The following is a 20004-nucleotide window of genomic DNA, read 5'->3' on the forward strand; positions in this document are numbered from 1 at the left end:
CCGCAAGGGCTGAAAGGTGAGGGCAGCGCGGTGGCGGGGTGTCCCCCAAATCTCGGCTTCCCCCCATTAAATCCCCTTCCCCCTTCCCCTCAGCCCGCAGCCCCGCTCCGGCGAGCGAGCGATCCTCTCCCCGCCCTTCTCGCCTCCCGCTCTGGGGCTGGGGGGCGGGGCGAGGCCGGCAGGCCGCGCGAGAGTTCCGCCCAAATCCCGCGAGACTCGCCTGCCGCCGCTGCTGCCGCCTCTTACGTCTTTCCCTTTGACAAGTCGCCGCCGCTGCAGCAAAAATAAAGGACGCGGCCGCCGCAGCCGCTGCCGAGCCGGGCTCGGGTCGCCGGAGCCGCGCCCCACCCCGCCAGCTCCGGAGCCGCGCACGGTAACGCCTCCTCCCCTGCCCTCATGCCTGCCTCTGCGTGCGCCCGGCGGGCTGGGCGAGGCCGGCCGGGCCGTTCCGGGGCCGCCGCCGAGCGGGGCCGCCGGGGTCGCGGGTGGGCAGCGGGCGGAGGCCTGAGGGAGCCCTCCCGGCGCTGTGCGCTCCCCGGCCCCCGAGGCCGCCCGGCGCCTCCGGAGCCGCGTTCGAAGCAGAGCCGGCCGCCCGCAGGGGGCAGAGGGACCCGCCCCTCCGCGGGCTCGCTGTCCCTGCGCCTCGGCGCTCGGGGTCGCGTCTCGGACCCTCTCCGCCGCCCCATTATCCGCTAACGAGCGCTCCTCCCCCCGGCCGGGGCCCCACTCTGTGGAACCCGGGGACAGCCGCCACCCCGGTGTGCCCCGTCGCCGGCGCCTCTAGAGAGCCGGAGGTGGGGACGACGTGTCTCCTCTCCTCTGCCTTTGGGTGGGGGTAAACCTTTCTCCAAGTCTGTCCCCTCACTCCCTGACAATGTAACAATTTATAAACCGTCTGCTGCCCGCAGGGAAGAAGGGACGCCTTGTTAGGTTCCTGGGTGAGATGAGGGTGAGGATGACAGGAGCTGTCCCCGGGAACGTGGCGATGGTGGCAGGTGCCTGGGGGGCGCGGGAGGGCAGGAGCCGGCACCAGCCCTCCCAGGAGGTTATGTAAAGACTTGCTGTCCATCCTGAGGAGCTGTGGGACTCGGGGACAGTGTTTGCCTTCACTTTAAAATAATGTCTGTGAGGAATAATACTCACTGTAGAAAATTTGGGTGGTCAGAATGATAGGAATAACAAATCTGAACAGACTCAGCCATCCTTGTAATTCCAGCTCCACAGATAGCTTTTCACCTTCACATTTTGGTGTATTTCCTAACAGACACATTTTTTTTCAAAGAGCACTTGCGGGGAACTTCCTCATTCTCTATACATGTTCCAGAAAATGAGTTGTTTTATTCGAGTCACTTCACTGACCTGCTCGGTTAGAACTGGTTACTTGTTTATTATCACTGGCTGTCTTCTGTCACTCTGGCTTTCTTCAGGCCCTCTTCCAAAATGATTGTCGGCTACATGGTTTTAAACACCAAACGTTAAAGAGAAGATTTTCTGTTTGGATCTCGTACATATGTGTTTCTACAATTCTGCTAGTGGTGGGTGCTGAAAAGGGGCAAAATTTGTGGAAAGCAAAGAAACTATGATTATTCATGGTGGGAAGAAACCTGTATACCTCAAGGTTTTACAACATTCATTTCCATTGGTTATTTTTAGGCCCAAATTGTTGCATGGCATTGTTTGTTTCATAGTGCTTTTTGTGATTGGGGTGGGATGGATATGTACCTTTGATTATGTGTGTATATTTCCATAGTGTGTGTTTATACACAAAATTGAGTCTCCTGAGCGGCTGTATGGATGATATGCACATACGTATACATACACATGTATGTACTATGTACATTTGTATTCCTTGTGAGTTAAAATGTGTTGTTACAGTATCTGAGAAAAGACAGCATTATGTAGGCAAAGAATAGTCTTGTAATATTTCCCCCAAGTCACATGACAGGATTGTATAGCAGAATGAGACATCTAGGGAGGCTGGAAATCTGGAGGCTTTTAAAAGTAGGATAGATTGTCATCTCTGGGGTTGTTGTCATTGGAATGTATTAAATGGCCTATTAAGGTCTCTTGTAATTCTAAACTTTTATGAATTTTGCTTTCCTTAAGATTCTTATCACTTTGCTTCTTAAATTTCCAGTCATGCTCTTGGCGTGTGACACATCCATTTATTTGCTGGTCGTATATTCCACTCCCAGGGCAGGCACCGTGACAGTGGTGCATGGAAGAGAAAACAAATGTAAATGCAGCAGTTAATCCGCTTATTAATATAAAAATATCTTCTGAAAATTCCATTTGAGTTCAAGGAATGTTGGAGGTATTGCTAATTGGGTCGGTTTGGTTAGTAGAGGATGCCAATAATAAATACCATTCAAATGTCCCAAGCAAATATTCCCCGAAAAGTATGACTAAATCACTCTTCTTTAATACTTGAAATTAAAAAAAAAAAAAAACAAAAACCTAGATACACTGAACAGAACTTAGGACGACAATGTCGATGACATGGCTTGGGCAGAGGGGAGCAGTTAGTGTTAGGATTAAAACATAACTGTAGATAGCTATTGACTTGTGAAACAAAACTTGAATTTCATGCAGGGATAACTATATAATGATAGGTAACAAACTGTAATTTATTGAGAACTTTTTATTAGAAATAAAACTTTGGTTTAGCAAACAAATGAAATGTGTTATTACAGGCACATAACTATAGATTATCATGATGTTGAAAATGTGTCAAACCTTGGTCAGGTTATTTTAAAAGTCTGCAAAGCCAGCAAAGTCACACCAACTAGCGATTTTTTTTTTTAAACTATCTCAGCCTTTTCTAATGAAAAAAAAAAAAGTATAGTACTGGAGTGTAAAATAGGTAATTTACTTTTTAGATGCCAGATCTGATTTTTATAATTTTAGCTTGTTCTGCTACCACTCTAAATTAATGGAAATATTAAATTCCAGGTGAGATCCCTGAGCAAGGAAATATGACAGTCACATCAGATGATTGATTTTATTTTTAACTGTTTATTTAGAATTAATGTTAGATTTACGGAAAAGTTGCAAAGATAGGTCAGAGAGTTCCTACACACCTTTCACCCAGCATCTCCTAATCTTAAAAATTTACGTAACCATACACACAGTACAGTGATCACAGCCATGAAATTAGCATAGATACGACAGTATTGACAAAACCACAGACTTTTTGCATTTCACCACGCTTTCTCCTAATGCCCATTTTCTGTTCTAGGATATAATCCAGGATCCCACATTGCATTTAGTTGTTTCGTCTCCTTGTTGTTGGGTGCCATCTAGTCAATTCCAACTCATAGTGACCCTGCATGACAGTAGAACTGCCCCATATGGTTTTCTGGGCTGTAATCTTTGTGGGAGCAGATCAACCAGGTCTTTCTCCTGCGGAGCCACTGGTGGGTTTGAACCACTGATCTTTTGGTTAGTTGCCAAGCGCTGAACCCTTGTGCCACCAGGACTCCTTTTTGTCTCCTTAGTCTCTGATCTGTGACAGACCTCAGTCTTTCCTTGTCTTTCATGACCTTGATGCTTTTACTGAAGACTGGTCAGTTATTTTGTAGAACATCTCAATTTGGGTTTGTCTGATGTTTTTCTTATGATTTGATTGAGGTTATGCATTTTGGGCAAGAAAATTCAGAAGTGATGTTATGCATTGTTAAATTATAGGGGGCATATGATGTTGATATATTTTATTACCAGTGATGTTAACCTTGATAACTTTGTAAGGTGGTCTCTGCTGAATTCTGCACTGTAAAGTTACTATTCTTCCTTTTGTAATGGATACATATCCTGGAAGAGACTATACAGATATACTGTTTCTCCTCAGACTGTCTCCCACTGATTTTAGGGTTCGTTAGTGGGTCTTCTCTTCAACAGTTATTACTATGATATTTGCCTAATGCCGATTTTGTATTTTCCTCATTCTGTTTATATTTACTGATTTGGATTCTTCTGTAAGGAGGAAATGTCTCTTCATTTGTTTGCTGAATTATTTGTATCAATGTGGTCTACCCATCTATCAAAAATCATGAATTCATATTGATACTTCCTATTCCAATTCAACATCACAGGTTCATTCTAACCTTTCTGTTTTTCTCTTTTGTAACTTCTTTGTCTGATAGTGAGAAACCTGGTTCTCATTATCTATAATATATTCATTTAAGTGTTCACTCCTAATTTATAAATCAGGGAGTTCTTGGGTGGTGAAAATGGTTAAGGCACTTGGCTGCTAACCAAATTTTTGGAAGCTCAAGTCCACCCAGATGCACTTTGGAAGAAAGGCCTAGAAAGCTTCTTCCGTAAAAATTAGCCATCAAAAACCTTATGGATCACAGCACTGCTCTAACATGCATGAGGTCACCATGAGTCAGAATCAACTCTGCAGCAGCTGGCTTGTTTCAGTTTATACACCAGGTAGGTACAGAATCGCTAACCCATACCATTGTGAGAAACAACAGTGAGGTATTTGTGTACAGTTGTTTTTTGTCTTTAGCCTTGTAGTATCTAGTCCAAATACTGTTTTCCAAAATTAAAAAAATTACTTAGGTTAGGTCTTTTCTTCTCCACCCCCTTTAGTGTGGTTATGTTATTCATCTGTAAGATAGTAAGGTACATTTGTTACTGTTTGTATTCTATTTGAGTTCCCCTAATCTTGGTTGATTTTATTTATTTAACTATAACTAAACATCATAGTTTAAGTGTCACTCTCTCCTCCTTCCTACAATCTCCTCCCGCCCCCACACACACCTTTTCTACCTCTTTCCCATTTCCTGATATCTTTAGTTTCTGGTTTATCCTTTTTAAATTTCTTTATACAAATTATACATTTTTTTTTTTTTATACACTCACTCCTTACTTATGAGCTATTTCATTGTCTGACATTTTGGATTTACAACAATAGCAAAAAATCTACTATCTGACTGTTTTGCACATTAATGATTTACTGCTGGTAGTAGTGAACATCGAGGTGTGAGACAAGAGTAATGCTGGATGTGATGGTTAAGGTTATGTGTCAACTTGGCTGGACCATCATTTGCAGTGGTTTGGCGTTTTGTAATGGTGTAGGTTGGCAGTTGTGTAATGATGTAGTCATCCTCCATTTTGTGATCTGATGTAGTCATCCTTCATTTTTGCATAATGCCAATTTTTGCATAATGGCCTGGTCTTTGGAACCTAACTGTGTCAATAAGTGAGGAGTAGGTTTATTCCCTTTTTTTCTGATATGATTTTTAAAAATTGAGATATAATTCACATATCATACCTGTCTATGAAATTGCCTATTCTGGATATTTCATGGAAACCCTGGCGGCGTAGTGGTGAAGTGCTATAGCTGCTAACCAAAGAGTTAGCAGTTCAAATCTGCCAGGTGCTCCTTGGAAACTCTATGGGGCAGTTCTACTCTGTCCTATAGGGTCGCTATGAGTCAGAATCAACTCAACAGCACTGGTTTACTGGGGGATATTTCATATAAGTAGAATCATATGCTTTTTGTCCTTTTGTTTCTGGCTTGTTTCATTTAGTACAATTTTGTCAAGGTTTATCCATGTTATAGCATCTATGCTTATTTCTTTTTTTTATGGCTGAATTATATCCATTGTATGTATATACCACATTTTCTTTGACCCTTCATCAGTTGATGGGCATTTGAATTCACATTTGGCTGTTACAAATAATGCTGCTATGAACATTCATCTACAAGTTTTGTGTGTATGTATATATTTTCATTTTGCTTAGGTATCTATGTACTGGGTCATATGGTAACTTTGTGTTTCACGTGTTGAGGAACTGCCAAACTATTTTCCCATTCCCTTTTTTCTTACATGAGGAGTGGCATACTATATCCTTTTTACACTTAACATTGTATCCTGAAAATCACTCCAAATCAGTTCACAGAGTTATTACTCATTCTTTTTTTTTTTTACAGCTGGATAGTACTCTAATGTATGTATGTATCTTAATTTATTCAGCCACCCTTCCACGTATGAACATTTAAGTTATTTCCAGTATTTTGCAGTTATAAACAATGTTGTGGTAAATGAACTTGTGCACATTTTAAAAAAATTGTTCTAGGTGTTTTTTCAGGGTGGTTTCCTATGAGTAGGATTTCCAAGTCAGAAGTTAGTACATACGTGCTTTGTTAGGTATTGCCAGATTTCCCGCCAAAAGTATGGCAGGTTGCATGCCCTTCAATAATGTATGAGAGTGCCTGTTCCAACAGAATGTGTTGTCATGCTTTTTAACTTGTTTTGCCAGAGATGACTGATTAAAAAAGAAAATGCTCTGTAGTCATTGCAGTGACCTGAGCCCAGTGTGGAAGGGCACCTAATGCCTGCTGTTGATAGGTTCTTATAGCTAGAAAATGACTCACATTGTCTACTAATATTGCCCTGATACAGGCACACTGTCACATGCAGGTGAAATTGACTGGATTGCAATTTCTGGCCTAGCCAAGATTGCTCATTTGAAAATTTTTTCATTTAGTGGAAGTGCTGCATTGGTTCATAATAGCCGTGCTCTGAAATACTTGAGGACTTTAACAAAGGGTGATTGAAATTGTAAGAATCTTTTTTCCTCTAGCTTATATATGGTAGAGTAATTATTGGTTCACACTGTATGCTAATTATTTTGAACATTACTTACAGTGTATATTTACACCCATAGTATGGTTCTCCTCCCCCATATGGTAGTTATTTTGAGCATTAATGGCAGTGCTTGTAACCTGTCGTATTTCCATAAGGAAGAAGGTCAGTCTTAATGAAGACGAAAGCAAGAGTTTAAAGTTCTGGATTAGGATAATCCTATCAGATTATAGCGGTGCCAAGATACTAAGACTACATTAAAAACATCCCCATTTTACGTGGTTGCAAGAGTTCCGTCCAGCAAGACTGGAGATTTAGGTTCTTTCCCAGAAAGGGCAAGAGGCCCAAGAGAACCCAGGAACTACCAAGATGCATTTCCTTGGGCAAGTCACTTGATCCCGGTGGATTCAGCTGTCTCTTTCAGAGGGGAACATAGGACATCACACACAGAAGGCATGCCTTACTAAATGTTTTTGAGTTAATCCTATTATGTGGAAGCAGTATTTCTTTACTGTTTTAAGGTAAATACTAGGATCAGATAATCAAGAGATTATCTGACTTCTGCAAGGGAATCAGGCACTTCTAGGGTGGTACTCCAGAAATCATTCTAACCAGAAAGGTACACATAAGTGAAGGGACTTATTGATGGCAGTACAGCTAAGGGAAGGGTCAGAACCAGAACCCAGCACCCTCTGAAAAGACTGTTTTGGAAAGATTGTGGTAGCTGGGCACAGGGTGGTATCGTCATTAGATGCTGTCAAGTCAGTTCTGACTCATAGCGACCCTATGTACAACAGAACGAAACACTGCCTAGTCCTGCGCCATCCTCACAGTGATTGTTATGCTTGAGCCCGCTGTTTCAGCCACTGTGTCAATCCATCTACTTTACCAAACATGATGTCCTTCTCCAGGGACTGGTCCCTTCTGATAACATGTCCAAAGTATGTAAGATGAAGTCTTGCCATCCTTGCTTCTAAGAAGCATTCTGGCTGTATTTCTTTCAAGACAGATTTGTTCATTTTTTTGGCAGTCCATGGTACATTCAGTATTCTTCGTCAACACCGTAATTCAAAGGCATCAGTTCTTTTTTGGTCTTCCTTATTCATTGTCCAGCTTTCTCATGCATAGGAGATAATTGAAAGCACCATGGCTTGGGTCAGGTGCACCTTAATCCTTAAAATGACATCTTTGCTTTTTAACACTTTAAAGAGGTCTTATAAAGCAGATTTACCCAATGCAACGCATCTTTTGATTTCTTGACTGCTGCTTCCATGGGCGTTGGTTGTGGGATCCAAGTAAAGTGAAATCCTTGACAACTTCAGTATTTTCTCCATTTATCATGATGTCGCTTATTGGTCCAGTTGTGAGGATTTTTGTTTTCTTTATGTTGAGGTGTAATCCGTCCTGAAGGCTGTGGTCTTTGATCTTCGTCAGTAAGTGCTTCAAGTCCCCTTCAAGCAAGCAAGGTTGTGTCATCTGCATATCACAAATTGTTATTGAGCCTTCCTCCAATCCTGGTGCAGTGTTCTTCTGCATATAGTCCAGCTTCTCGAATTATTTGCTCAGCCTACAGATTGAGTAAGTGTGGTAAAAGGATACAACCCTGACGGACGCCCGTCTTGACTTTAAACCATGAGGTATCCCCTTGTTCTGTTCAAACGACTCCCTCTTGGTCTATGTACAGGTTTCTCATGAGCACAATTAAGTGTTTTGGAGTTCCCCTTCTTTGTAATGCTATCCATAATTTGCTGTAATCCACACAGTCAGATAGATGCCTTTGCATAGTCAATAGAACACAGGTAACCATCTTTCTGGTATTCTCTGCTTTCAGCCGTGATCCATCTGACCTCAGCAATGATATCCTCTTGTTCCTTCTGGATTGATTCAGCTTGAATTTCTGGCAGTTTCCTGTTGATGTATTGCTGCAACTGCTTTCAGATGATCTTCAGCAAAATTTTACTTGTGTGTGATATTAATGATGTTTCAGGGTAGACTCTGAAAATTGCAGACTTGATCAAAGTCAATTGCAGTAGAGGGGTGTGTATGTGCGCCTGTCTGTCTGTGTAATTTTTAGATATTTTCATTCCACAAAGACTTACAAAACACCTGCTCTATGCCTGACACTGTTCCAGGTGCTCGGAACACATTAATAAAAACAAAACAAAGATTCTTACATGTGAGGAGCTTATATTCTAGTGGTTTTCTGATGAACTAATGTTCACTGGAAAACAGATGCAGAGTGCTGGTTGTGAGTGGAATGAGTAGAGCTCTGATACCGCCTTAAGTCAGATCACACTGGGTGCTTTATAACCCCCAGATAACATTTGATATACTGGTTACAAAGAGAAGGCCATGAAGGGTCATAGGATGGTAACTTAGATTGTTCCCAGTCTCGTTCTCTGCCGTTTTAGTAGTGCTACAGTACTAAACCAAACCAAACCCCATTGACGTTGAGTCGATTCCAACTCATAGCAGCCCTATAGGACAAAGTAAAACTGCTCCTTAGGGTTTCCAAGGAGCGGCTGGTGGATTCGAGCTGCCAAATTTTTGGTTAGCAGCTGAGCTCTTAACCACTGCATCACCGGGGCTCCATTAGTAGTAATAATAGGAAATAGTAATAATTGTAGTGCAGTCTTTCCTAACTGGGATTCCGTAGGAGAATTAAACCTAAATGCTGTAAAACATTTGTTACATGTAAAGAATAAACTTCACTCCATTACATCAAGAATGATACTGGTTATTTACTATCCTTTGGAGAATTGAGAAAATATTCACTCAGACTATTTTCTGTGTTCTGTACTTCAGACGTTGAACCCCAGTTGAGAAACGCCATGGGCATTGTGGTACTTTTTTTCTTTCTCACTCTACCACTTATTAACAGAATGATGTTGGGCAAGTGTTAATCTCTTAGCCTCAGTTTCTTGATCTAAAAATTGGGGATAATAATATTTGCTGCATCATAGGGTTGTTGGAAGGATTCAATAAAAAAGTCTTTCCCGTTTACACTCATCCAGTTCTGTGGCTTTAAAAACGGTGAAACCTGTGAAAGCTGCAACTCAAAGGGACTGCCTTATTTTTCCAGGTCTTGCAAGTTTTCCACCTTTGACAGGATGAAATCCTACCACTTTTCTATTGCTTGTTTTAGTGGAAAATATTTGAGTTTTCCTTCTCTGACAGGTTCCAGCTTTTACAGTTTTTCCCGTACTATCTATATGCTGATTGACTCCCACGTTTCTATCTTCAGTCTAGACCTCCTCCTTAAGGTCCGGATTCATAGTTCATCTGCTTATTCCACATCATTTGGCTGTAATGGGTAACTCGAACAAAACTTACAACACAGATGTGATTCCTATGTTCATCTTTTCCTCTGAAATTACTCTTAATAAATAGCACGACTGTTTAATGGGTGCTCAGGCCAAAAACCCAGTTGTCATCCAGGATTCTTTTCCTTCTTTGTACTCTGTAACGAGTCCATCAGTAAACCCTCTTGGCTCTGTCTTCTGAATATATTTCTAATTTGATCACATTCTTCATTTCCACCGTATAACCCTAGTCTAAACCACCATCATCTCCTCCTTGGATAATTGCAACAGCCTCTTAACTGGTTTCCCTGCTTTCTCCCTTGACTCATGCAGTGTGTTCTCCACGTCATAGCTAGAGTGATCTTTTAAAAAATGTCAGTCAGATCAGGTCACTTCTCTGCTTAGCACTTTACAATGACTTCCTTTTTCAGTTAAAATAACAGCCAAATTCCTAGCCAGGGTCTACAAGGTCCTACATGATCTAATCCCAGCCTGCCTCACCCTGTTGGCTACACTTCTGCTACACTGGACTTCCCTGTGTTTCTTGAACACTCCAGGTGCATCCCTAGGGCTAATGCACGCTCTTTCCCCTGCTTGGAGTGGTCTTCCCCCGGGTCTCTGCAGTGCTTGCTCCCGCAAATCACTTAGAGGTCTGCTTAAAGACAGGTCCTCAGAGTCCATCTCCTAGAGAGATCTTCAGTGATCACATTATAGAAAATAGTGACCCTCCCCCTTACTCCTCTTGTGTCTTTTTCTTTTTTTTTTTACACTTACGCTTCCTGAGATTTAATTACTTATTTGTCTACCTGCTTATTATTTGTCGTCTTCACTAGAATGTAAACTCCATGAGAACAAGAACCTTAGATGTCTTGTTTGTTTTGTGCTAGAAAAGTCCTTGGCATATAGTAAGCCAGGGGCACAGCTCTAAGAAGTTGTCTGTGGAGTCAAAGAGTCTCCAAATTAAATTAAGTGGCTCCACTCTTTCTGGGTTCTAAGCTAAAGGAGAACTGTTAAGTCAGTTAAACAGTTTTGTGAATTTTGGCATTGTTACTTACACATGAAATGATTGGATTTACAATGTATAACATTATTGAGAGCATGTAGTTGTGCATAGGGTGTGCTAAGTAATGTTGTTGTTGTCGTTAGGTGCCATTGAGTTGGTTCTGACTCATAGCGACCCTATGCACAACAGAATGAAACACTGCCCGGCCCTGCGCCATCCTTACAATTGTTGTTATGCTTGAGCTCATTGTTGCAGCCACTGTGTCAATCCACCTCATTGAGGGTCTTCCTCTTTTCCGCTGACCCTGTACTCTGCCAAGCATGATGTCCTTCTCCAGGGACTGATCCCTCCTGACAACATGTCCAAAGTCTGTAAGATGCAGTCTCGCCATCCTTGCTTCTAAGGCGCATTCTGGTTGTACTTTTTCTAAGACAGATTTGTTCATTCTTTTGGCAGTCCATGGTATATTCAATATTCTTCCCCAGCACCACAATTCAAAGACGTCAACTCTTCTTCGGTCTTCCTTATTCATTGTCCAGCTTTCACATGCATATGATGTGATTGAAAATACCATGGCTTGGGTCAGGTGCACCTTAGTCTTCAGGGTGACATCTTTGCTCTTCAACACTTTGAAGAGTTCCTTCGCAGCAGATTTACCCAATGCAATGCGTCTTTTGATTTCTTGACTGCTGCTTCCATGGCTGTTGATCGTGGATCCAAGTAAAATGAAATCCTTGACAACTTCAATCTTTTCTCCGTTTATCATGATGTTGCTCACTGGTCCAGTTGTGGGGATTTTTGTTTTCTTTATATCGAGGTGTAATCCATACCGAAGGCTGTGGTCTTTGATCTTCATGAGTAAGTGTTTAAAGTCCTCTTCACTTTCAGCAAGCAAGGTTGTGTCATCTGCATAACGCAGGTTGTTAATGAGTCTTCCTCCAATCCTGATGCCCTGTGCTTGTTCATGTAGTCCAGTTTCTCGTATTATTTGTTCAGCATACAGATTAAATAGGTATGGTGAAAGAATTCACCCCTGATGCACACCTTTCCTGACTTTAAACCAATCAGTATCCCCTTGTTCTGTCGGAACAACTGCCTTTTGATCTATGTAAAGGTTCCTCATGAGCACAATTAAGGGTTCTGGAATTCCCGTTCCAAGTAAGTAACAAACCCATTGAACCCATTGCCGTCGAGTCGATTCCAACTCGTGGCGACCCTATAGGATGGAGTAATAGGTAATAATAATAATAATAGGTAATAGGTAAGTAATAGGTAACAAATAAACTTGGATTGTCAGTTCTTTTGTTTGTTGCAGTGTTTAACATACTTTTTGGTTGTCCCCTAATTATAATTGTAGTGATGTTAATGTAGTAGTAGTAGTAGCTCCTCTTGGGTTTGAACTGCTGACCTTTTGGTTAGCAACTGAGCTCTTAACCACTGTGCCACCAGGGCACCATATTTATAGAAGCCCTTTAAAAATTTTTGGCATCTTTTAAGATCTTTCCTGTTAATCACTATACTATTAAACTCTTTGGCCGTTGGAAGTTTTATGTGATAAAATTTAAGTAAGCAGTGTTTCTAGTACCAGAGTACTGGAAATAAACAACTTAATCTAGAACTAGAACCAGAAAACCAAACTTGTTGCCATTGAGTTGATTCTGACTTCTGGTGACCCTATGGGACAGAGTAGAACTGCCCCACAGGGTTTCCAATGCTGTGAGTCTTTACGGAAGGAGACCGCCATACCTTTTTCCTGTGGAGTGGCTGGTGAATTCCAACTGCTGACTTTTCGGATAGTACCTGAGTGCTTAACCCCTACAACACCAAACAAACACACCAGGGCTCCTTAATTTAGAACTGGTACCCACTCCTCACTTACTGACATGGTTAGGTTCCAAAGACCAGGTAGTTATGCAAAAATCGACATTATGCAAAGATGGGGGATGACCACATCAGATCACAAAGTGGAGGATGACTACGTCACTACATAACTGCTAAATTACATCAGTACCTAACTGACAATTACTTAATTACATAACTGCCAAACCACTGAGAATCATGGCCCAGCCAAGTTGATACATAACCTTAACCATCACAGCCAGCATTATTCTCACTGTGTACCTCAGTGTTTGTTACTGCCAGATGTACATCGCGTGCATTGTTAAGGCACAAAATAGTTGCAGAGTAGATTTTTTTTTTTACTATTGTCGTAAATACAAAATGTCAGATAATGAGATAGTTGATAAGTGAGGAGTAGATGTATTATCTATGTGTCAATATAGTTTAAAAGCATGGGTCGGGGGAAAATTGAGTATCTTATATAAGATACCATCGAACTTTCTTATACAACCAAAAATCCAGTCATACATAATGAAATTTGTCAGTAAAATGGCCATAGTTCTGCTTTCTCAAAATTGCTTATCTTTTGGAAAAGAATCAAGGAGAATGATAGATTTATATAATTTAGTGATGGTGGTTGTGGTGGGAAAGCAGACAGATGCACATATGTAAAAATGGTGTGGGGGCAGCATCTGACCTCTAACTTCACAAGAGAAAAGGAGAATCCAGATCGACAAGATGGTGCCTGGCTACTACCGCTGACTGCTCTGACAGGGATCACAATAGAGGGTCCCGGACAGAGCTGGAAAAAATTGTAGAACAAAATTCTTCCTCAAAAAGAAAGACCAGACTTGCTGGCCTGACAGAGACTGGAGAAACCCTAAGAGTATGACCCCCGACACCCTTTCAGCTCAGTAATGAGGTCACTCCTGAGGTTCACCCTTCAGCCAAAGATTGAACAGGCTCATGGAACACAACAAAACTAAAGGGTGCACCAGCCCTGGGGCAGGGACTGGAAGGTAGGAGGGAACAGGAAAGCTGGTAATACGGTACCCAGGGTTGAGAAGGGAGAGTGTTGACATGTTATGGGGTTGTTACCCAATGTCATGGAAAAATGTGTGTACTAACTATTTGAGGAGAAATTAGTTTGTTCTGTAAACCTTCATCTAAAGTACAGAAAAAAAAAAAAAAAGTATGCTGATGCCAGCATTAAAAATAAAAAAGATCAGCAGCCCAAGGCTGATTCCCACGAGGCAGAGGTCGGACGTCCCTCCTCTCTCTGCCGTCTTTATCAACTCTGGCACCAACCATCCCTTCCATGGCATTCTCCACTTCTCTGCTGGGTTCGGTAATTCATTGCAATGGCCACACAGAACTCACAGACAATACTTATGATTATGGGGTTTATTAGGGAAGTAACAGGTTGTAATTCAGGCTCAGGAATACTCAAGGATATGGTTTTTTCTTCAGGACAGCAGCTTCCCACCTGTGCTTGCAGGTACACCTCTCCCGGGCCTTCAGCTTTCTCACTGCATGGGCTGAGAAGCCCACTGTGCCGTCTCCTGCTGGTCTCTTCTGCTGGTCTCTCCTGGCAGTCTCTCCTTGCTTCGTGGGTGGGCTCTTCTCCTTCCTGCCACTAAATTAAAAAAGCAAGCTCATTGCTGTTGAGTCGATTTCGACTCATAGCGACCCTATGGAACAGAGTAGAACTGTCCCATAGAATTTCCAAGGAGTGCATGGTGGATTCAAACTGCCGACCTTTTGGTTAGCAGCCATAGTTGTTAACCACTACGTCACCAGGGTTTCCTTCGGGCCACTGGGGTGGCTTATTCCAAGCCCAGTGGGATGGTAAAACTGACCAGTCCCTTTGGTGGGAGACAATTACTCTATCACGCAGTCCCCCCTCAATCACCTGGGTGGGAGTTAGATGACCATGGCAAGAAAGGCCAGATAAAAGCAGTCCATTATACTGCAACATACAAAGGAATGACACTGGCTAATGCTTATGGATCATTTACTGCACACCAGGCACTGTTCTAAGCAATTTCATCTATCATTTAAACTATGTTTAAACCATGAGGTAAAATCCTATTTTGCAGGTAAGGGAATGGAAGCACAAAGACGTTAAGTAACTTGCCCAAGATCACACAGCTAGTAAGTGACAGAGCACTGATTAGAATTCAGAAGTGAAGTCAGGTGGGGGGTATTGCCAGAGACCAACAGGGACAGAACATGGAAATAGCCAGCCTCAGTGTGATGGTCTTCCAAAAAAAAAAAACCAAACCCAGTGCCATCGAGTCGATTCTAACTCATAGCGACCCTATAGGGCAGAGTAGAACTGCCCCCATAGAGTTTCCAAGGAGCGCCTGGTGGATTGGATTCGAACTGCTGAACCTTTGGTTGGCAGCCGTAGCACTTAACCACTACACTGCCAGCGTTTCCGTGATGGTCTTAGTTCACCTAAAATCCCATCCAGTTTATGTTGTGTGGGCAGGACGCTTGTACATGAGTGTGAAGGAACTTATGGTGACAATGAGACATGATTTTAGGAGCTGCATATTGCTTTGATTTCTTAAAGCCGATTTCTAGTTCTTTTCTGCCAAGAGGGGGGATAGATGTTACAAGAGAATGGTAATTGCTATAGAATTGCTTCAGAAAAGGGACTGTTAGTGAGTTTTTATACTCTGAAACCTGAAGTTTTACTTGGCACATCTTGAAACTGAATGATATTAAGGAGAAAGATCAAACTGTCTAGGGCACAAGCAAGCAATGAAGTAATAAATTTGTATAAAGCTTTTTAGTTTACATAGTACTTTTGTAAACATTTTCTCAATCTAACAGCTTTGTGAGATTGGCAGGGCAAATATTATTCTCCCATTTGATAAGTTTCCACAGAGGAGAAGAGGGGTATACCTGAGGAATGAGCCCCTGAATAACCTCGAGTTGACAGAGCCTCGTTTGTGAAGGTTCGGCAGCCAGAGCCCAGAAGTTGCTTTTCCTGTGCAAAACTGCCTGAGCGTCACTGATGGGCTGCTGCGTTGAATGGTGTTACATGCTTGATCTCTTGCTTAATTTGGAAGCAGAAGGTACTTGGCATAATGAATGGGCCAAGATGGCTTGTTGTAATTGGCATGTTCTAAAAGTGGGTTTTTTTTTTAAGCCATGTTTGTTATACTGAAAGCCTAGGCATACATTTTAAGAAATGTAATTGAAATTAAAACTTGAATTCTAGTAGCAATGCTGTTGTACTACTCTTTAAACCAGGATCTTGATTAAAACCTTCTACCCCGGTTTTGGGTTTTGGGTTTACCCAGTTAGGATGTGGCCATATTGATGTTGTTCTGATTGGACTGTAGATTAAAGTAGAGGTGGGTGCTTCACTTGTTTGAAGTAGAAAAAAGAAATTTCGATAGCTTCAGAAAGGCATAGCTATAGTGAAAGCTGATAAAAGTTTAGTCTGTCCTCAGTTCCCCTTGTTTAATTTTGAAAGTGGTTTGAATTGGTTTGGCTAACTTTATCTGGTCTGAGATATAAAGAGGGACTTTTCAAAACTCTTAAAGGTCTACTGTACAAATGCATTAAGTCAGATGCTAATTCACAGAATCATTTCACTTTAAAGTAAATCGGTGATTGACAATGTGACTGTTTTGAAAAAATCTAAGGAATTGCTGAATATTTTTTATTCTTAAATCCTTTCAAGATGTCTTTCGGTGTTGTGTTTTTTTTTTTTTTTTTTAACATGTTGTGTACTGCCTCCTTATCACCACCTCCTCCCTCTTGGCCTGCCATCTGTTGGTTTGGCTCCTTATTTCAGAGCAGGAAGGCAGGAAAGGGTTTTTGTACACAAGATAAAACTAGTCCTGTTTGGGAGCTCAGTGAACTGGAGTGCTTATGCAGTAAGTCTGCTGATGATAAATTCTAGAAGCACCATAGGCCCAAAGGGACTAGAGAGAACGATGACTCTGCAATAATGTCTGCACATTTTTTTCTGTGACTCTTGCTTTATTCAGTAAGTAAAATGAAAAAATAAATCATCCTTAATCACTGTTTTCTTCATGGAAAGCTATACATTGGTTAGATATTGTTAACAGACTTGTAAATAAGAGTTATTACCGGGGGAAGTTGTGGGTTGATAGTGAAATTCATGTCAACTGATTTCTTCATTAAAAAAATTACATGGGAGAGTGTAGCAGGTTGATTGCTAGTGAAATTCATGTCGAATGATTTCTTATGAATATAATTTAATCATAGTCAATTTATATTCACTTACGGTCGGCTGTGGATTAATGTATTATGGGAATGTTGTTGTTAGGTATCGTCGCTATGATTCCAACTCATAGCGATCCTATCTACAACAGAACAAAACACTGCCCGGTCCTGTGCCATCCTCAGAATTGTTGCTGTGTTTGAGCCTATTGTTGGAGCCAGTGTGTCAGTCCATCTCGTTGAGGGCCTTCCTCTTTTTAACTGATCCTCTACCTTAGCAAGTGTGATGTTGTTCTCCAGGGACTGGTTCCTGCTGTTAACATGTCCAAAGTACATGAGACGAAGTCTGGCCATTCTTGCTTCTAAGGAGCAAATCTGTCTTCTTCCAAGACAGATTTGTTGGTTCTTCTGGCAGTCCATGGTATATTCAGTATTTTTTGCCAATACGTATTGAAAGGCATCAATTCGTCTTCAGTTTTCCTTATTCATTGTCCAGCTTTTGGATGCATATGAGGCGATTGAAAATTCCATGGCTCGGGTCAGGTGCGCTTCAGTCCTCAGAGTGACATCTGTGCTAGTAAACACTTTAAAGAGGCCTTTTGAAGCGGATTTACTTCAGAAGATTTGCAGTATGTTGTTTGATTTGTTGAGTGCTGCTTCCATAGGTGTTGATTTTGAATCAAAGTAAAATGAAACCCTAGACAACTTCAGTATTTTCTGTTTATCATGATGTTGCTTATTGGTCCAATTGTGAGGATTTTTGTTTTCTTTATGAGGTTAATCCATATGGAAGGCTGTAGTCTTTGATCTTCATCAGTAAGTGGTTCAAGGCCTCTTCACTTTCAGCAAGCAAGGTTGTGCCATCTGCATATCGCAGGTCGTTAATGAGTCTTCCTCCAATCCTGATACCCCATTCTTCCTTACATAGTCCAGCTTCTCAAATTATTTGCTCAGCCTGCGGATTGAATAAGTGTGGTGAAATGATACAACCCTGAGACACACCTTTCATGATTTTAAGCCACATAGTATCCCCTTGTTCTGTTCAAACAACTGTGTCTTGGCCTATGTACAGGTTCTGCAGGAGCGCAATTAAGTGTTCTGGAATTCCATTCTTTGCAATGTTATCCATAATTTGTTATGATCCACACAGTCAAATGCCTTTGCATAATCAATAAAACACAGGTAAACATCTTCTTGGTATTCTCTGCTTTCAGCTAAGATCCATCTGACATCAGCAGAGATATCCCTTGTTCTGTGTTCTTTTCTGAATCTGGCTTGAATTTCTGGCAGTTCACTGTAGATGTACTGCTGAAACCCTTTTTGAATTATCTTCTGCAAAACTTTACTTGCAAAATGATATTAATGATGTAGCTTGATAATTTCTACATTCTTTTGGATCACCTTTCTATGGAATAGTCACAAATATGGATCTCTTCCAGTTGTTTGGCCTAGTAGCTGTCTTCTAGATGTCTTAGCATAGATCAATGAGTGCTTCTTAGCATTGTATCCATTTGTTGAAACATCTCAATAGTTACTCTTTTAATTCCTGGAACCTTGTTTTTTTGCCAATGCCTTCAGTGCAGCTTTGACTTCTTCCGTCAGTATTATCAGTTCTTGATCATGTGCTACCTCCGGAAATGGTAGAATGTCGACGAATTCTTTTTGGTACAGTGATTCTGTGCATTCCTTCCATCTTCCCTTGATGCTTCTTGTGTCATTTAATATGTTGCCTATAGAGTTCTTCAATATTGTAACTCGAGGCTTGAATTTTTAATTCAGTTCTTGCAGTTTGAGAAATGCTGAGTGTGTTCTTCCCTTTTGGTTTTCTATCTCCAGGTCCTTGCACATTTCATTATAATACTTTGTCTTCTCGAGCTGACCTTTGAAATCTTCTCTTCAGCTCTTTTACATCATTATATCTTCTGTTTGCTTTAGCTAACCTGTGTTCCAGAGCAAGTTCCAGAGCCTCTTCTGACATCAATTTTGGTCTTTCTTTCCTGTCTTTTTAGTGACCTTTTGCTTTCTTCATATATGATGTCGTTGATGTCATCCCACAACTTGTCTGGTCTTTGGTCATTAGTGTTCAGTGTATCAAACCTGTTCTTGAGATGGTCTCTAAATTCAGGTGAGGTATACTCATGGTCATGCTTTGGCTCTCATGGACTTATTTTAATTTCCTTCAGTTTCAACTTGAGCTTGCATATGAGCAATTGATGGTCTGGTCTGCAGTTGGCCCTTGGCCTTGTCCTGACTGATGATTTTGAGCTTCTCCATCATCTCTTTCCACCAGTGTTGTTAATTTGATATCTGTATATTCCATCTGGCAAGCTCCCTGTGTATAGTCACTGTTTCGGTTGTTGAAAAAAGGCATTTTACAATGAATAAGTCGTTGATCTTGCAAAATTCTATCATGCAATCTCCAGCGTTGTGTCTGTTACCAAGGCTGTATTTTCCAACCACTGATCCTTCTTTGTTTCCAAGTTTTACTTTCCAGCCAACAGCAATTATCAGTGCATCTTGGTTGCATGTTTGATCAATTTCAGACCACAAAAGTTGGTAAAAATCTTCAATTTTTTCATCTTTGGCCTTAGTGGTTGGTGCATATATTTGAATAATAGTCGTATTAACTGGTCTTCCTTGTAGGCATGAGGATATTATCCTATCACTGACAGCGTCATACTTCAGAATAGATCTTGAAATATTCTTTTTGATGATGAAGGGGACACTGTTCCTCTTCAACTTGTTATTCCTGGAATAATAGACCTTATGATTATCTGATTCAGGATTGCTAGTATCAGTCTATTTCAGCTCACTAATGCCTAGGATAGTGATCTTAAAACGTTCCATTTCATTTTTGACAACTTCCAGTGTTCCTGGATTCATACTTTATACATTCCATGTTCCAACTATTAATGAATGTTTGCAGCTCTTCTCATTTTGAGTCATGCCACTTCAGCAAATGAAGGTCCTGGGAGCTTGACTGCATCCACATCATTAAGATTGACTCTACTTTGAGGAGGCAGTTCTTCCCCAGTCCTGTTTTGAATGCCTTCCA

General features: G+C 41.3%; 1 protein-coding gene across 13 annotated transcripts in view; it reads left to right on the plus strand.

The window, feature by feature from the left end:
• Positions 1 to 260: 260 nt before the first annotated feature.
• The window catches only part of HERC1 (HECT and RLD domain containing E3 ubiquitin protein ligase family member 1), a 197025-nt gene continuing 177281 nt past the window's right edge, over positions 261 to 20004 (plus strand). For 12 of the 13 annotated variants that reach the window (XR_010317426.1, XR_010317425.1, XM_064267422.1 and 9 more), the window contains exon 1: positions 261 to 373. The gene's annotated coding sequence lies outside the window, so the exon portion shown is untranslated. The remainder of the gene's footprint in view (positions 374 to 20004) is intronic. The other variant, XM_064267423.1, reaches the window with a different exon arrangement.

The sequence above is a fragment of the Loxodonta africana genome, chromosome 13 (assembly GCF_030014295.1).
Source record: "Loxodonta africana isolate mLoxAfr1 chromosome 13, mLoxAfr1.hap2, whole genome shotgun sequence".
In the NCBI taxonomy this organism is placed as follows: domain Eukaryota; kingdom Metazoa; phylum Chordata; class Mammalia; order Proboscidea; family Elephantidae; genus Loxodonta; species Loxodonta africana.